General features: G+C 34.9%; 1 long non-coding RNA gene across 2 annotated transcripts in view; it reads right to left on the bottom strand.

Moving 5' to 3' along the window:
• LOC131402644 (uncharacterized) overlaps positions 1-15,275 on the bottom strand; it is a 33,941-nt gene extending 18,666 nt beyond the window's left edge. For both annotated transcript variants that reach the window (XR_009218847.1, XR_009218846.1), the window contains exons 1-2: positions 15,150-15,275; positions 14,655-14,854 (exon numbers count right to left, since the gene is read on the bottom strand). This is a non-coding gene — a long non-coding RNA (uncharacterized LOC131402644). The remainder of the gene's footprint in view (positions 1-14,654; positions 14,855-15,149) is intronic.
• Between the last annotated feature and the right edge of the window lie 649 nt (positions 15,276-15,924).

Consider the following 15,924-nt stretch of genomic DNA (forward strand, 5'->3'; position numbering starts at 1 on the left):
CAGCCACTATGTCAAATAAAAATGAAGTCATTATTCATGAACAAATTTAATTTGCTTTAAAACATTAATAATATTAAAATTAATATTTTCATCCAATAGTCTTACTTTTAATGTTTTTCTTTTTAAAAAGTAAAGCAACTGTTGTGGAAATGAAAGACTCAAATTGCTGAAAGTGCGGTAGAACCAATAATTAAAGTTTTAGGAAGGCAATTAAAGGATTCTAAGTAAAAAGGAATACTTCAGATTAAAGAGAGAGTTTCACCTTTCCTCTTGTCAGTATTATGGTTTAAAAAAAATAATGCCTTAAAACTGCCAGCAGAGGTCCTCAGTCCCATAGTTTATCAATTGTATTTACTGAACAATCTCTCTCCTCGTGGTATATAACAAACTGATTTCAAGGACTCATTTGTTTACTTCAAATAACTAATCATAATGAATGGTCTACAGGTTTAAACTATTAATGCAAAAGAATACATTTATATTAAAAATGCAATTAATATGTACAACAGTGCATAATGTGTTGGAAAACATACAGACATAAAAGAACTAGAGAATAAAAGTGCAAGTTACATGTTTTTAAATTGATGGTTTTTAAAAAAATTCAGCAGATAAAGGTGCAGAATGGTGAGGAAAAGAGTCAACTATTATGTGTGGGTATAATTTTTTTTTAATCTTTTCAGTTTTGTTCTTTTCTTGGTTTGAATTATTCTACTTCTGGGAGAAAAATAAAAGGATTCATATAGGATCTCCTCTAGGTAAAAATTCTGAATATTCTATATTTTTTTCATTAAAGATGAATTTTAAAGAGGAAATAAAACAATCAGATATAGAAATAAGTAGTGGGAGGTTATTCTATCTGAAATAATTAGATAAGGCTTTTTGAGTTGCCAGTCTTCCTCAACTCTGTTTCTTTTTTGGCTTTACACTGAGATATCCCTGTAAATTCTTTCAAAAAGAAGCAGTTAATAAGGTGACTGCCAGAGAAACTTGAGTATGCGTCTTGATAGAGCTTATTAGCTCCCTGGTGTTGCATTAGGGGTTAGTTGACAATATATGTGCAAAATATCAAAACTTTACATTTGATCATAAGAAGACAATTAAATTTCAAGGCAATGGCCAAGGCTCAGTCTCTCTGGGCCTCAGTTTCCTAATCTAATCTTCCTAATCAACTTCCTAATGCCTGGGGTGTGGTTGTGGTTATGGAGGGCCTGTTTCAGGGAGTGGAGGCAGAAGGGTGTAACTAAATGATCTGACATAGACATAAATGCTAGGCAGATTAAGTAGGTATTATCTCATGGCCAAGAAGTAATATAATGGAAGTTAGATAAAGAAAAAGGAAAGATTCTAAAGAATGAAATTATGATAATCTCAAAGTAAAAGAAAAGAGAAAGACATTTCTGAGTCTTTTCATTCTTTTTAATTCTTCTTGAGTTTGCTTACGTTTTCTTTTTTTCTGATATTCTCTGCTCCCTACCTTTTTTTGTGGCCCCTGGCTGCCTTGAGAATTAGAGTCTTTTGAAATCAAACTAGAGACAAGCTAATGGAATATGGGAGACATTCTTAGCCTTTCTCAAGAGTTGATCTAGAAGACTCTATCTATGAAAACTAAACAGCCTTTTAATATTTTTTTTTAAGGCTTCTGCAGAGAAGGGGTGGGTGGCACTTAATTAAATTCATGGTAGCTTCTAGAGCAAGTAAACATCTTTGGAGAAGGACTTGTTTATCTTCCTTCCTTCTATACCTTAACCAGCAAGAATGAACTGAGTGAGAAAGAATAACCAAAAGGAATGCTATTGTCATTTTTAATTTGTTTGTTGAGTGTGACTGTCCACTTTCTTTCTAAAAAGCAGGCTCTCAGATATTCTCAGTGCTACACAGAATGATTTGAGTAACTAATTTTCACGTGCATGATAATAAAATAGGCATAGACATGCATAGAGGTTTTCAGAGCTAGTTATCAAAGGCTTTGGTATACATAAAGATGTTTGGGGTATATGTAGTGTTTTATTAATTCAAATGTTGCATGTACATAGCACAGCATCTTTCCGGTGCATTAAAAATGCTGTTCAAGTGTATACATTTTATTAATCTCTGTCTTTTCCTTTCTCATAAAATTCTTTAAGTGCTACTCTTTGTTTGAGGCATTCCATTATACCCAATATTTCTACGAACCACCTCTGAATAGTAATAACTATCTCTAAAATATTTGTTGACCAAGTAAAATTATTATATAACATATTGCGAAGAGTTATAAAGAAACTCATAAACATATGTTTTATATACAAATTAGATCTTAAGAGCATATCCAACCATATTATAGAACACTTAAAATAACATTTTGTTAGACTCAAGCTTTTATGTATTGTTTTGCAATTATACTCATATGCATTCTTAAATTCTCTCCATATAGAAAATGAATCTGTAAATTTCATGATTCACATTGGTAAATTATACTTCAATTCTTGGCTGTTATCCTAGTCTGCTTTGGTGTTTTTCTGTGACTTGATGAAGTTGAGGGGGTTGGATTTTATTTTCTCATTTCTCTATCTCTAAGCAACAGCAAATATCTTAAACTATGGATTAAAAAAATTTGATCCCCTTCTTGCTAACTAAACTCAAATAATATAAATCAGACTACCCGTTTATAGGGTAGGGCATTCATTGTTCAAGAGGCATGAATGTTCTTTCTTCTGTATTTCTTAATTAGTGGGGCTTCTAATCTAGTGTGGTGTTTACTAGTCTTTAAGGGAAAAGAAAAGGCAGGAGAGCTGACCATTGTCCCTAAGGGACTGGCATTGGAAATGCACTAAACATTGCCCAGAGCGTGATGAGAGCAACTTATGTTTCCTTCCTTACACATGTAAATGTTACAAGACACATCCGGATTGCAGTATAATGGAAATTCTGAAATTAGTTTTAAGAAGTGAGTTTGGAAGTATTATTTTCTTTTAGTGCTTGAAAATGTAATCTAGAATACCCAAGGAGTACAACCATTCATTTCCACATATTTCAGAGCCATTTTGTACTCATTTACTCCTGTTTAGTTCCTAGGTGGTGAGTTACTCACAGTCTCTTAATCTTTCTCATTTTGTTAGTTTTCAGTTTTGCTCATCAAATATCTTCAATGATGACTGCTTCTTTTCCATAGAGAAATGCTGATGTGCTCAGGCTGTTACAGAGAAGAGTGGAAGGGGGAAAGAAATGGAGAGAAAGCTAATGGACAATTTCTCCCCCAAGGCCACCTAACTGGCAAAAGGATGGATTGGTTCCTAAGTCCCCACATTGGGGTTAGACTTTGGCATTCTAAAAGAAAGTGATAGTGGTGGTGCTGGAAAAATTTGATCTTCTGGTTATATTAAAAATAGAAATAAATTTTAAAATGAAGTTTGAATTTTTAATTTTCACATTAATATTTGTTGCCAGTTCCCTTACATTAGATGGGCAAGAAGAATTATTCTGAAACCAAACCAAGCCAAACAGAAACCAAGAAAACTTATGTTTTATGATTGTGCTAAGAACCTTTATACTGAGATAGAGACAAATATCCTGGGCCAGTATCTAGCCCTGATTATTATTATTATTATTTTAAATCATATTTTTATGTCATTCTATCAGTAACTCAACACAGGTATGTGTGTGAATAAGGAGATTGTATTGTTCTTTTGATAAAGGGACAATTTGTAAATCCTCTCCTGCTCCTAAAATCATTTACTCCTTTTGGGTATTTATTATTTCTACTTTCTGAAAAAACATATGAATGCTAATCTCTTTCCAATGTTGTACTAACTTTGCCAGGATGGAAAAAGGGTTAAATCAAAGAAAGGTTAAATTTAACATTTGTTAAATAAGCATCAGATTAGATATGGTGGCACAGGGGATGAGCTGACTGGTAGGTATCCCATTGCTTCTGCTTTTATTCAGGTCTTGTTCCTAATGTATGGCCAATAGTGGCAGTAAGACTGAATCTCCTTTTCAGCATTTTCTGGTGGCGGTGGTGGGGGAATCTGGGAGGGAGTTGGTCCGTCTTATGATCAGACTGTTAAGGTTGGTCGACATTTACAGAGGAAATGAAAAGTTCAGAAAGGGAAGGTTCTGGTGGCCGGAAAAGATGGGAAGGAAGCTCATACCATATCAGTCTATATATTTGCCTCTCTCTGTAGTTTTGCTCTTCTACCTTTATCTAAAATGTATGAAGAATTACTTGGGGCAGAATATTGATAGGTCTATTTTCTAAATTGATTATTTTGTAATGCTAAGGCTTAAAAAGTAATTAAGGTTGACAAGGGGCTGGTGGAAAAGGATATATTTGTTTGTAAGCTCTTTTCTTCAAGCTTCCCTATTCTTTTCATTTTAGAAAATATCATGATAAATATTTTCCTGCACACTTAATTTTTTGTTATTTAAATGTTGTCACTATTAACATATAAAATATTTTATTTCAAATTTCATTAATTATGAATGAATATTAATTTGAAGAGGGGCTTAACTGAAATTCACCTTTATGTTTTCAATGAAAATTTTGCTAAGAAAATTAATAGTAAGTGAAATTTCAATGGCATATCTACCTAATTAGGCAAAATAATTATTTTCAGCCTAAAAGTTTAGAAACACTCTAAACTTAATATAGTATAATTGCTATTTATGAAATAAGTATATAAATTAGATTTCAGGTACTTCAATAATTTAATTAAAATTATTTTTATCTATTCATTAAAGTAGGACTGTAATGTTGAGTAGCTCAGTTAATGTAAACAACTGGATAATAAAGCCATACACTTAAAATTATACTATATTTATAATTAGATATATAATAATGGACACTTTTCATTAGATAAGATAGTTTTTTTACAATTAATAAAAACTTGATGAAGTTTTACAGTACCAGTTTTTCAAAAGACAGTAAAGGACAAGGAAGATTTGGAAACACATCAGTTTATTCTTTCGTTAACTCCTTACAGTTAAAAAGATTACATTAGAAGTTACTTCTACATGCTGAAGTATAATATTGGCAAAATATTTTAAAGTATCCTTAGAGATTACAGTATTGCTCATGTAAGTAATTGCTGGAAGTGTGGGTACTTTGATTATTTTTAATAGAAAACACTGCACAGTATAAACATAGTATCAATGCTGCAGTAGTACAAAAACAGTATAATAGTACAAAATAGTATTAATTCATCTTGCGGCATTGATTGAGTCACTAAGCATCTCTGAGTCTCAATTTTCTAATCCAAAATGTGAAGAATTTGGACTGAATGATCTGTAGGGTTACTTGTAATTCTAAAGTAATCTATATCTATAATATTACTATCACATAGCCTCAAAGAACATCAGTGTCATGTAATTTTTAAGGGTGTATTTATTTAAAACAGCAAGACTTCTGGGATATGAGTTTATTCATAAGGTTAGTTTATTAGATCAAAACATTTCATTTTGAGGAGATTGCTGAGATTGCATGATTGTTACTATTCAAGGAAAAGCTACTTTATTCCCTGGCAGAGGGAATGATATGCTATCTGGAAGTTTCATTCTGTTGCTGGCACTCACATTTTAGGGACACCTGGAGAAAGCAAAGTGGCTTTTTCATATTGGTTGTAGTTGGTACTGATGGTACCAAAGGATGTAATCAGTTATTTGGAGTGAGATGTTCAATACTTTCCTTCCTGCATGCAACATTTAAAAAACCTTGCTTGGAAGAGAAGTTTATTTTTCATACAGGAGCTGGTGATCCTTTTGAAATGGAATTATCTTCTTGTTGTCATGGCAACATAGGATTCCATGTTCCTGCTTTCTACAATGTGTATTTCTCTGAGTCTGATTGTAAGTGTTTTATTCATTGGTGGCAGTGTGTGGTACTGGCATCAAGAAAACAGATCAGTCAGATGACATCTATAGTGCCTATCAACTTTGTTTTTTGGTTTTTTATTGAAGCATAGTTGACATACATTATTATGTTAGTCTCGGATGTACAACACAGTGATTCGACATTTATATACATTATGAAATGATCACCACAGTAAGTCTAGTAACCATCTGTCACCATAGAAAATTTTACAATATTATTGACTATATTCCCTATGCTGTATATTTATATCCCCGTGACTTATTTATTTTATAGCTAGAAGTTTGCACCTCTTAATCCCCTTCACCTATTTTGCCCAATCCCCCACTTCCCTCCCCTCTGGTAACCACCAGTTCTCTGTATCTATGAGTCTGTTTCTGTTTTGTTTTGTTTGTTCATTTGTTTTGTTTTTTAGATTCCACATATGAGTGAAATCATACAGTATTTGTCTTCCTCTAACTTATTTCACCTAGCATAATACCTCTAGGTCTATCCATATTGTTGCAAATGGCACGATTTCATTCTTTTTTATGGCTGAGTGATATTCCTTGTGTGTGTGTGTGTGTGTGTATATATATATATATATATATATATATATATATATATCCCCCCCAACTTCTTTATGGTATATAGAAGTGTCCGTCTATCGATGGACACTTAGGTTGCTTCCATATCTTGGCTATTGTAAATAATGTTTCAATTAACATAGGATACATATATCTTTTCAAATTAGTGTTTGTGTTTTCTTCAGATGAATATCCAGAAGTGCAATTGCTGGATCATATGGTACTACTATTTTTAATTTTGGGGGGAATCTCCATACTGGTTTTTTTTTTTTTTATTTTGTGAGGAAGATTAGCCCTGAGGTAACATCCCTTGCCAATCCTCCTCTTTTTGCTGGGGAAGATTGGCCCTGGGCTAACATCCATGCCCATCTTTCCTTTACTTCACACGGGATGCCTGCCACTGCATGGCTTGGTAAGTGGTGCATTGGTGTGCGCCTGGCAAGATACTGAATGACTCCAGGTGAATAGCTTCATATATATGCATATGAATTTAATATGCATACAAATCTCCTGGGAATATTGTTACAATGAAAATTTTGATTCCATAAATCTGGGACACACAGGGGAACTTTTAGATGACGGAATCATTCTGACAGTACTGTGGCGGAGAATAAATGATTCTATGCATTTGTCAAAGCCCACAAAACTGTGTAGCACAGAGTGTATGTAATACGTGCAAGTTTAAAAAAAAATCAACCCATGTGACTGAGTATCCCAGGATGGAATGCAAACTGTGACAAATGAATCTAACATTATTATAAATTTATGATATCACCATACTGAAGGGGGTTGGGGGGCAGAAGCTAACTTGAGTAACTTTGGAAAACGGGTGTTTTGACTAGAAACTGTAAGGCTAAATATAATAGGAACTGTACACTGTATGTAAACACTGTATTCTAGTTGGTAAATTTGTTTCTTCTGTGAGAATAGCCTAGAAATTCTGCAACTGCTTTACCCATATGCTGAGGGTGAAGAGTATGGATGGTAGGTAGAGGATGGTGGGAACCAGGTTTCTCTGTTGGAGATAGAAATTATAAAGGAGCAAGAAAGGAAGGTTAGGATGAATCCTGTAGTTCAGGATTATAGCTGGAGACATCAGTACAAACTCAAGTTTACCTTAATATGTATACAGATGGACAGACACAGAAAGAACTACAGATATGCCGATATACGTGGTTTACTATATATACATATGTTACTAGCTCTGTCTGCTTTGTCTGCTGAGAGGGCCTAGAAGTAGTGACACCTGAGTAGGAATGAGCATACCCCGCACCCAAATCTGCTTTCTAATACCCTTTTCTCCAATAAAAGGGACCAGAGCTCTTTGGAGAAATGAGTGACTCGAGGGCAAAAGAATGGGAATGTGTCAAAAGGACACAGAAGCCAACTCGACAGAAAGCTCACAATGGGCAAGGCTAGAACAATTTGAGCAACAAAATAAATTCATTGGATTATAGCCCAAAGTATAAAATACATATACATAAGTCCATGCTTATATAAATGAATGAGTGACTAAACGGGGGAGAAATGACTTCTCTACAGAAGAATTCCATTATAATATATGTAGACACTCCCTCCCAGCAGGAGATGAACTTAATTTCCACTCCCTCCACCCCCTTGAGAGTGAGCCAGACACAGTCACTTGCTTCCAAAGAATACAGCACGGAAAGGGAAAAACAAACAGTAACTTTACAGCGGAGAAACCTGGCAAATACTACCTTGGCCAAGTGATGGACGTTATCATCAACAGTAATGTCACGTGGATATTATGCTCCCCATACGATGTGACTGGAAGAACACTTCATCTCTGTGATATTCGTGCTAAAAACTGATAACCCTAGTTGATCCTAACAAAAATATCAGACTAATCCAAACTGGGGGACATTCTACAGGACACCTAGCCAGTACTTCTGATGACTGTTAAGGAAATCAAACAAAGGCTAAGAAACTCTCACAGAACAGAGGACACTGGAGAGAGCTGACAGTTAAACATAACATGGTACCCTGGGTTGAATCCTGGAATAGAAAGAGAGCATTAATGGAAAAGTCAATGAAATCCAAGTGAAGTTTGAAATTTATTTATTTTTTGGTGAGAAAGATTAGCCCTGAGCTAACATCTGCTGCCAATCCTCCTCTTTTTGCTGAGGAAGACTGGCCCTGGGCTAACATCTGTGCCCATCTTCCTCCATTTTCTGTGGGACACTTGCCACAGCACGGCTTGATAAGTGGTGCATACGTCTGCGCCCAGGATCCGAACCTGCGAACCCTGGGCCGCGGAAGGACAGCATGTGAACTTAACCACTACACCACCAGGCTGGCCCCAATAGCTTTTTTTTTATTTTATTTTTTTTAATGGTTATAAATCTGGTTTCTCCTTCTAGAGAATGGGACTCATAATACTGTGAACATCACAGGAGTTTTGTGAGGATGAACTGTGATACATTCACATAATGCACCATGCCTGGCTCAGTCAGAGTTAAGAGCTCAATGATTATTGGTTGCATTATTGTTTCTAGAGCAATGAAATGTACCCAGCCTCTTGATGGCAGGGCCTATGACACTGTTCTTTGGGAGTTCCCAGAAAATAAAAACGATGTATAACAACATCAGTAACAAAAAAAGCGGCAAGGTGCTGAATGAACCGCTTCATATATATGCGTATGAATTTCATATGAATACGAATTACTGGAGAATCTTGTTAAAATGAAGATTCTGATTCAGAAGGTCTGGGGTAGGGGCCAAGGTTTTACATTTTGAACAAGCTCCCAAGTGACGCCAATGCTGCTGGTCCAAGGACCGAAATTGGGGCTGCAACTTTTCTATTTCTGCATGTTTTTAAATTTTCCTTAAAAAAATACAAAAAAGTTTTCTCCATCTATTCTTTATCTCTTCATCACAAAAAATACTCTTATTTTTAAACCCAACTATATCATATGTAACCCACCAGTCGTCAAGATCTTAAATAAGCAACTATTTCAACAGTACAGTCTTCCCCGCTTATATGCAGTTTTGCCTTCCACAGTTTCAGTTACCTGCAGTCAACTGTGGTCTGAAAATATTAAATAGAAAATTCCCAACTTCGTAAGTTTTAAATTTCGTGCTGTTCTGAGTAGCATGATGAAATCTCGCTCCATCCCACCTGGGACGTGAATCATCCCTTTGTCCAGCGTATCCACGCTGCATAAGCTACCTGCCCATTAGTCACTTAGTAGCTATCTCAGTTATCAGATTGACTATCGCAGTATCACAGTGCTTGTGTTCTAACAACCATGGACATCATCTGCTTATGACATCCAACCATCAACATCATCATGGCTCAATGATCCTCCTCATGTATTGTCAGAAGGTCAATATTAACCTAGCGCTACATCACAATGCCTAGATCATTCACCTCACTTCATCTCAACATGTAGGCATTGTATCATCTCACATCCTCACAAGAGGAAGGGTGAGTACAGTACAATAAGGTATCTTGAGAGAGAGAGAGACCACATTCACAGAACTATTTTTACAGTATATGGTTATAATGGTTCTATTTTATTATTGTTGTTGTTAATCTCTTACTGTGCCTAATTTATAAATTAGACTTTATCACAGGTATGAATGCATAGGAAAGAATATAGTATATACAGGGTTCTGTATTATCCGCAGTTTCAGGCATCCACTTGGGGTCTTGTAACACATCCCCCGTGGATGAGGGGAGGCTACTGTATAAAAAAGGGGTAACTACACATTAATGTTTGCCCCCACATTATCTCATACCTATGTAGATAAAAGTAATGTCTTGCAAAGTCAAGTCATATACAATTCTCTTAGCCTTATCAGTTAAAAAAGCCTAAATACTTTACAGTAACCTAGATTAACCACAATCCTAGGAAATTATGTGAAAATTTTAATTAGGTAAATTCTGCTTGGAAACAGAGTATCCTATTATTAAGGCTCCTGCTTAACGATTTATTGAGTTTTCAAAGGATAAGAAGCGATCTTAGATGATCTTAGATTTAGTAGCATATACAGGATATTTGAGAGAAAAAACAGGAAAAGATGAAGAAAGCACATACTGAACTGAGAAATAGAGAATAACAAAAATGAGATGTAAAAGAGTCATACTTTCCTGCAATTAATGACATCACAGAAAATTTTAAAAACCAGTTTCCTTAACTCAATGATTTCTAGCCATTCTGGCTTTGTGATTTCACACTTTCCCATCCTCCTTAAAATGTTTCTTAACACAAACTTTGGAAATTTAAAAAATGACATTTTTTTTAAAACTCTGAGATAACTGCAAAATAAGCTCAGCAAACACCATTTTAACTGGTATTGACTTTAAAAACTGTTCAAATTTATTTAGTGAAAGAAACTAACTGATTTTGATGGCAAGAAATCTTTCTGGTATGTGTATACATAAATACAATGTTTCCAAACACAGTATACCATAGTAGAATTCAACAGGACACTAACAGATCCATGGTGCAAACCGTGCCCTGTGTTCAAATTAACTCTGAATCGGTTTTCCTTAAATGTCACAGGTCATTGAGGCTCTAGGGCTTCTCAAAGCCTCTAAAAAGCCTTTAAAACTCTGAATTTCTAAAAAGGAGGTTTTCATTGAGAACATTTCCAGTGATCATAGTCCCTATTCACTGCCTACCCAGAACACTTTACAAGTTGAGATCCAAAGATTCTTGAACCATAAAATGATAATTAAAATATTTTCTATAAGCCAAGGCAATTGAAGTGTTACAGTCCACAAAGCTCCATTGCCAGCTAGAGATTAATTCTAAATGGTTGAGACCATTACAGCACATCACTAACAACCTTCCTCACCCTGTAAGAATTTTTCAAGAGCATAATAGATAGAGACTAATTAAAGTCATTCAAATAAATTCTCAAATTTACATGGACAAACATATTATTAAAAATTTAATCTACAGGCAAGCAGAGAAATTCTTCTGAGTATTAAGCATGTATCAATCATCCAAAAATGAGCAAAATATGATAATATATTTCTGGTCTTTACCCATAAATCTAGTCCTGGAGTAAATCATCATTCAAGATAATTTTAAAATAAAAAATATCTACCCAGGATTTGAAAAATTTGGTTGCAAATAACAACACATCCACACAGTGAGGAACTGATGCTCTGAAATCTTCCAATAGTATCTTCAGAAAGCTTAACTTCAGTTACATAATAAACTTTGTGCTGAGTTGAAACTGACGTACAGGTGCATCCTGACCCAGATTTCTTAATAAAAAAGTTTCAAAACTGTCCGTTATAGCACAGCCCAAGACACATTTTCCTATGTATTCTTCTTCCCTTCAGTCAATGGTTATAGAGAGCTTTCTACATGGAAAGAATCAAAAAACCATTTTTTTTAGTAGAAAGCTAATTATACCAACCAAAAATGCTAAATGACTTCTTAAGTCTATTTCATTTCATAAGCTTCATTTTCATAAAGGAAAAAAGAAACGCTACAGCAAAAATACATTTAAAAATTCTAGCCAATAAAAATCAAATTTTACTTTAAAAACTATTTACAGTGTATATTAATTTTAAAAGGAGAGCATATTTCTCTTCTCATCACTCTATATTAACATTCATAGTTACTGAAACTTTTGTTGTTTGCAAGAAAATCCCTATGTCTGCAAAGTTCACCTCCTCACTCTTTTAACTAACTAGGCACAATCTCCCTTCTCTGTACTGCCCTGTTATAAAAGCTTTGGGGAGGGGGTCTCAGGGTTAGTAACAATGACAGTAGAGCAAAGGAAAAGGATAGCATAACAGCAGTAAGGAAGAAAATGAAAGCAAAATAGAAGCAGGTCTTCCTCTTCCTGATAAACAAACACCAAGGCAGTTGAAAGAATTAGATAACTCGACAATCATACTTCTCAGAAGCACATACCTTGTATGGTAGAAATGGTGACTCAGAATAATTACAGAATATGCTTTGCAATTATTTTAAATGAGTATGCATTATAAAAGACTCCTGTAAGTAAATTTGCTTTCACAGGGTTTAACTTTTTTCAACTATACCATCTAATTTGACTTACTACTCACCTTTGCTTTAGATATGGCAGTAAAATATATAAAAGATTACTCGAAGAGGTAAGCGGTCAGAACATAACAGCACGCGATCTCTCCGCATACTCAACAAGAGGATTTACTCTCAAGAGGCTTACTTCCTATTTTCCAGGTAGTTTTGTTCCTGTGTCTCCTCTAGGTATTTCTACCTATCAACCATTTCACTGTTCACTAATGAATAAGACAATGCGGGACAGTGTGACTCTCCTATTCACTTACTATAGTCAATATACCTGTAGAGATCTGAATCAAAACTGAGATTCAAAAGTCTTCTAATTTACCTCTCAACTCTGGTGATTCATAAAGTTTTAGATAACAGAGTTTGACTAGAATCACCAGAAACTCTGTTATCTAAAATTTTATTACACATTGTAAAAGTGATAGGATGAAACTTCAAAATCATTTAGTTCAACTCAATTACTTTACAGTTGAGAAATCATTCAGAGAACTAGTTAGATGGTGTCAACTCAGGTTTTGTAACTCCAGACCAACACGTGTTCTGCTAAATCATGCTGCTTTCTGTAACTACTCCTTCTTCTCTATGATGTTCTTGTTACCCAAACAGTGCACCTGTGAAAGCTGATAAACTCAAGTATTCCTAGAATGACCAGAAAATCCCAAGTCTCAGGTCAAATACATATACCACTGCTTCATTTTCTACCCCAACATTTTTTCTGAAACCCTCCTAACTGCCAAAACTTTCCTGTTTCTTGTCCATCACATTTCTCTATCACTATAATTAATGTTTTAGTTATCTAGTACCCTATGTTACATAAAACATAATGCTAATCATAATAAGCAAATATTGAGTGCTCATTATATCAGGAACTATATTAAGACCTTGAGATGTAGCATCTCACTTAATCCTCAACTTCAAATAAGATAAATAATACCGTAATCCCCATTTCAAAACTGCAAAAATCAAAGCCTCAGAGGTTAATTTTTTCTTTTTCTCTCTCTTTTTTTTTTTTTTGCTGAGGAAGATTGGCCCTGAGCTAAGATGTGTTGCCAATCTTCCTCTTTGGCTTGAGGAAGATTCACCCTGAGCTAACATCTGTGCCAGTCTTCCTCTATTTTGTATGTGGGTCACCGCCACAGCATGGCCACCAATGAGTGATGTAGGTCGGTGCCCAGGAACTGAACCCGGGCCACTGAAGCAGAGCACACCAAACTTAACCACTAGGCCATGGGGCTGGCCCCAGAGGTTAAATAGTTTGTCCTAATTCACAGAGCTAACCAGAAGTAGAACCAGGATAAGTAACCAGGCAGTCTCACTCCAATGTCCATATTCCTGATCTCTACATACAATAAGTATATATAACTACATGGACTTTATTATTAATATGCAGATAACTCAAAATTTGGGGGCTACAGAAGAATTTAAAGAGTCTTTGTATTTGAAGAGGCTTCTTTCACATTAAAATAGCTTAATATGGCTTATTCCCATAAACTATATCTTCCTTAAAAAGACATGGCCCAAGTAAGAACTCTTAACTCACTCATATATAATTAAAACTCAAATTAAAGAAAATAGGAGGAAAAAAGAGTTGCAACAATACTTTAACAAATATCCAGATCAGCATTGTCCAAAAGAACTTTTTGTAGTGATAGTAATGTTTTCTATCTGCACCGTCCATCATGGTAGCCACTAGCCACATGGGACTATTCAGCATTTGAAATGTGTCTAGTGTGATTGAATAACTGAATTTTGAATACTGTGTAATTTTAATTAATTTACATTTAAACAGCCACATGTGGCTAGTGGCTACTATATTGGACAGCACAGGTAGAAGATAAAATGCCAGAAAAAGATGAGGAAAGAAATTCTTATTGCCTTTATTTAGAGAGTGCACTAACAGTCAAATCAATTTAAATCTCTTTTCCTACTTGTTCTAGCTTCAGTTATTAACCCAAACAATATATACCTCCAAGGAGATTTAAGTAACCCAAACTTCTATACTTAAATTCTTCTTTGTGTATCTCAAAGGAAAAAAATAATTAAAACCTGTATTATCAACAAAGCTCTTTATATTAGAAACTTTTTACTGTTTGGATACCTAAGAGGAAGAATTTGAACCTGAAAACTGCCATCTACTAAGAAAACTAAAAAGAGTCACACAAGTTTTCCATTCTCTTCATAATAAATACTTGATAATAAAGTGCTTACCTTGATTCTCCACTACTGTTTCTAACACTTTCTTCATCACTGTGTCCATTCATTGTAAATATCAAGAAGTTTTAAAATAAAACATAAATCTTCCCAGTTTAAAAGATGAATATAAATACTGACTCCTCCTCGAATACCAAAAATTCACAGACGAATTTTCTTCAACATTCACAGGTTTCCTGGGACCCTTTTTGATTCACCTAAAGAAAACATATTAAGAAAATAAGAAAACTTCCTGTAGAGAAAAAGATAAGTCTATTTAGAACTTATACAAATCTACCTAGGCCAATCAGAAATACCTAGGCTTCCATTAACTACATTCCTGACTACTTACTAGAATTTACAGCACACCAGTGCTTATTTTTGACAGAAGAAATCAGAATATCTGCTGAGTAATAAAACTTTTAGACTAACTGCAGCTGTGTAGATACATATATACACATTATGGATAACTAGCTAACTAAAGAAAAACGGTAATATATAACATATACATACATTCCAAGAATAGAAAACGGAGTCTTATTAGATACTTTGTCAAACCAAGTAAGGGGGGAAAAGGTTACCTTTAATCAAACACTAATTCATATCACCAAGAACTTCATACACTTGAATGAGGCAAAGTTTTGAAAATACTCACATAAGAACAGAAGAATAAAAGTATCATACAATCTTCGCAAAAACTGTACAGATCAAAATAAACGTGTACTTTCACAGGTGAGCCGACAGTGGAATGATAAAATTTAAATAATATTTATCCAGGTTGCACTTGCGGAGATTCCATTAAAAAAAAAAAAAGGTAATGGAATATACACTATGATTTTTTAAGTAACGGGTTTGGGGCAGAAATCACGGACCAAGACACAGCATTCCCACCTTTCAAGATTTCAGCACAACACTGGAGAGTCACCTACAAGCCATCCACGAATAAACAAAGGAGATCTCTGGCAGGGGAGGGAGAGGAAGAAGCGGGGGAAGGAGACGTCAGATCCTTCCCCAGCCAGAAAGGACCGAGACAGCCGACTGAGAGCAGAGCTGTCCTCCGACCTCAGCAAAGAGAATTCAGTCCTACGATGATTTCCATTCCAAAAAAAAAGAGGAGGAAAACAGGCTGTTGCCAACTTCATCACAGCAAACTCTACATCTAGATCGAGATTTTAATTCTCCAGAGACTAAGGTCCAGTAGACTCTTTGCAAGAACTGGTTATCCAAAAAGTAACTCTTCCACGCAACATTTATTCCTCATGTTAAAGATTAATTCCAACCCCTCAAA

Source organism: Diceros bicornis, unplaced genomic scaffold (assembly GCF_020826845.1).
Source record: "Diceros bicornis minor isolate mBicDic1 unplaced genomic scaffold, mDicBic1.mat.cur scaffold_200_ctg1, whole genome shotgun sequence".
Lineage (NCBI taxonomy): Eukaryota > Metazoa > Chordata > Mammalia > Perissodactyla > Rhinocerotidae > Diceros > Diceros bicornis.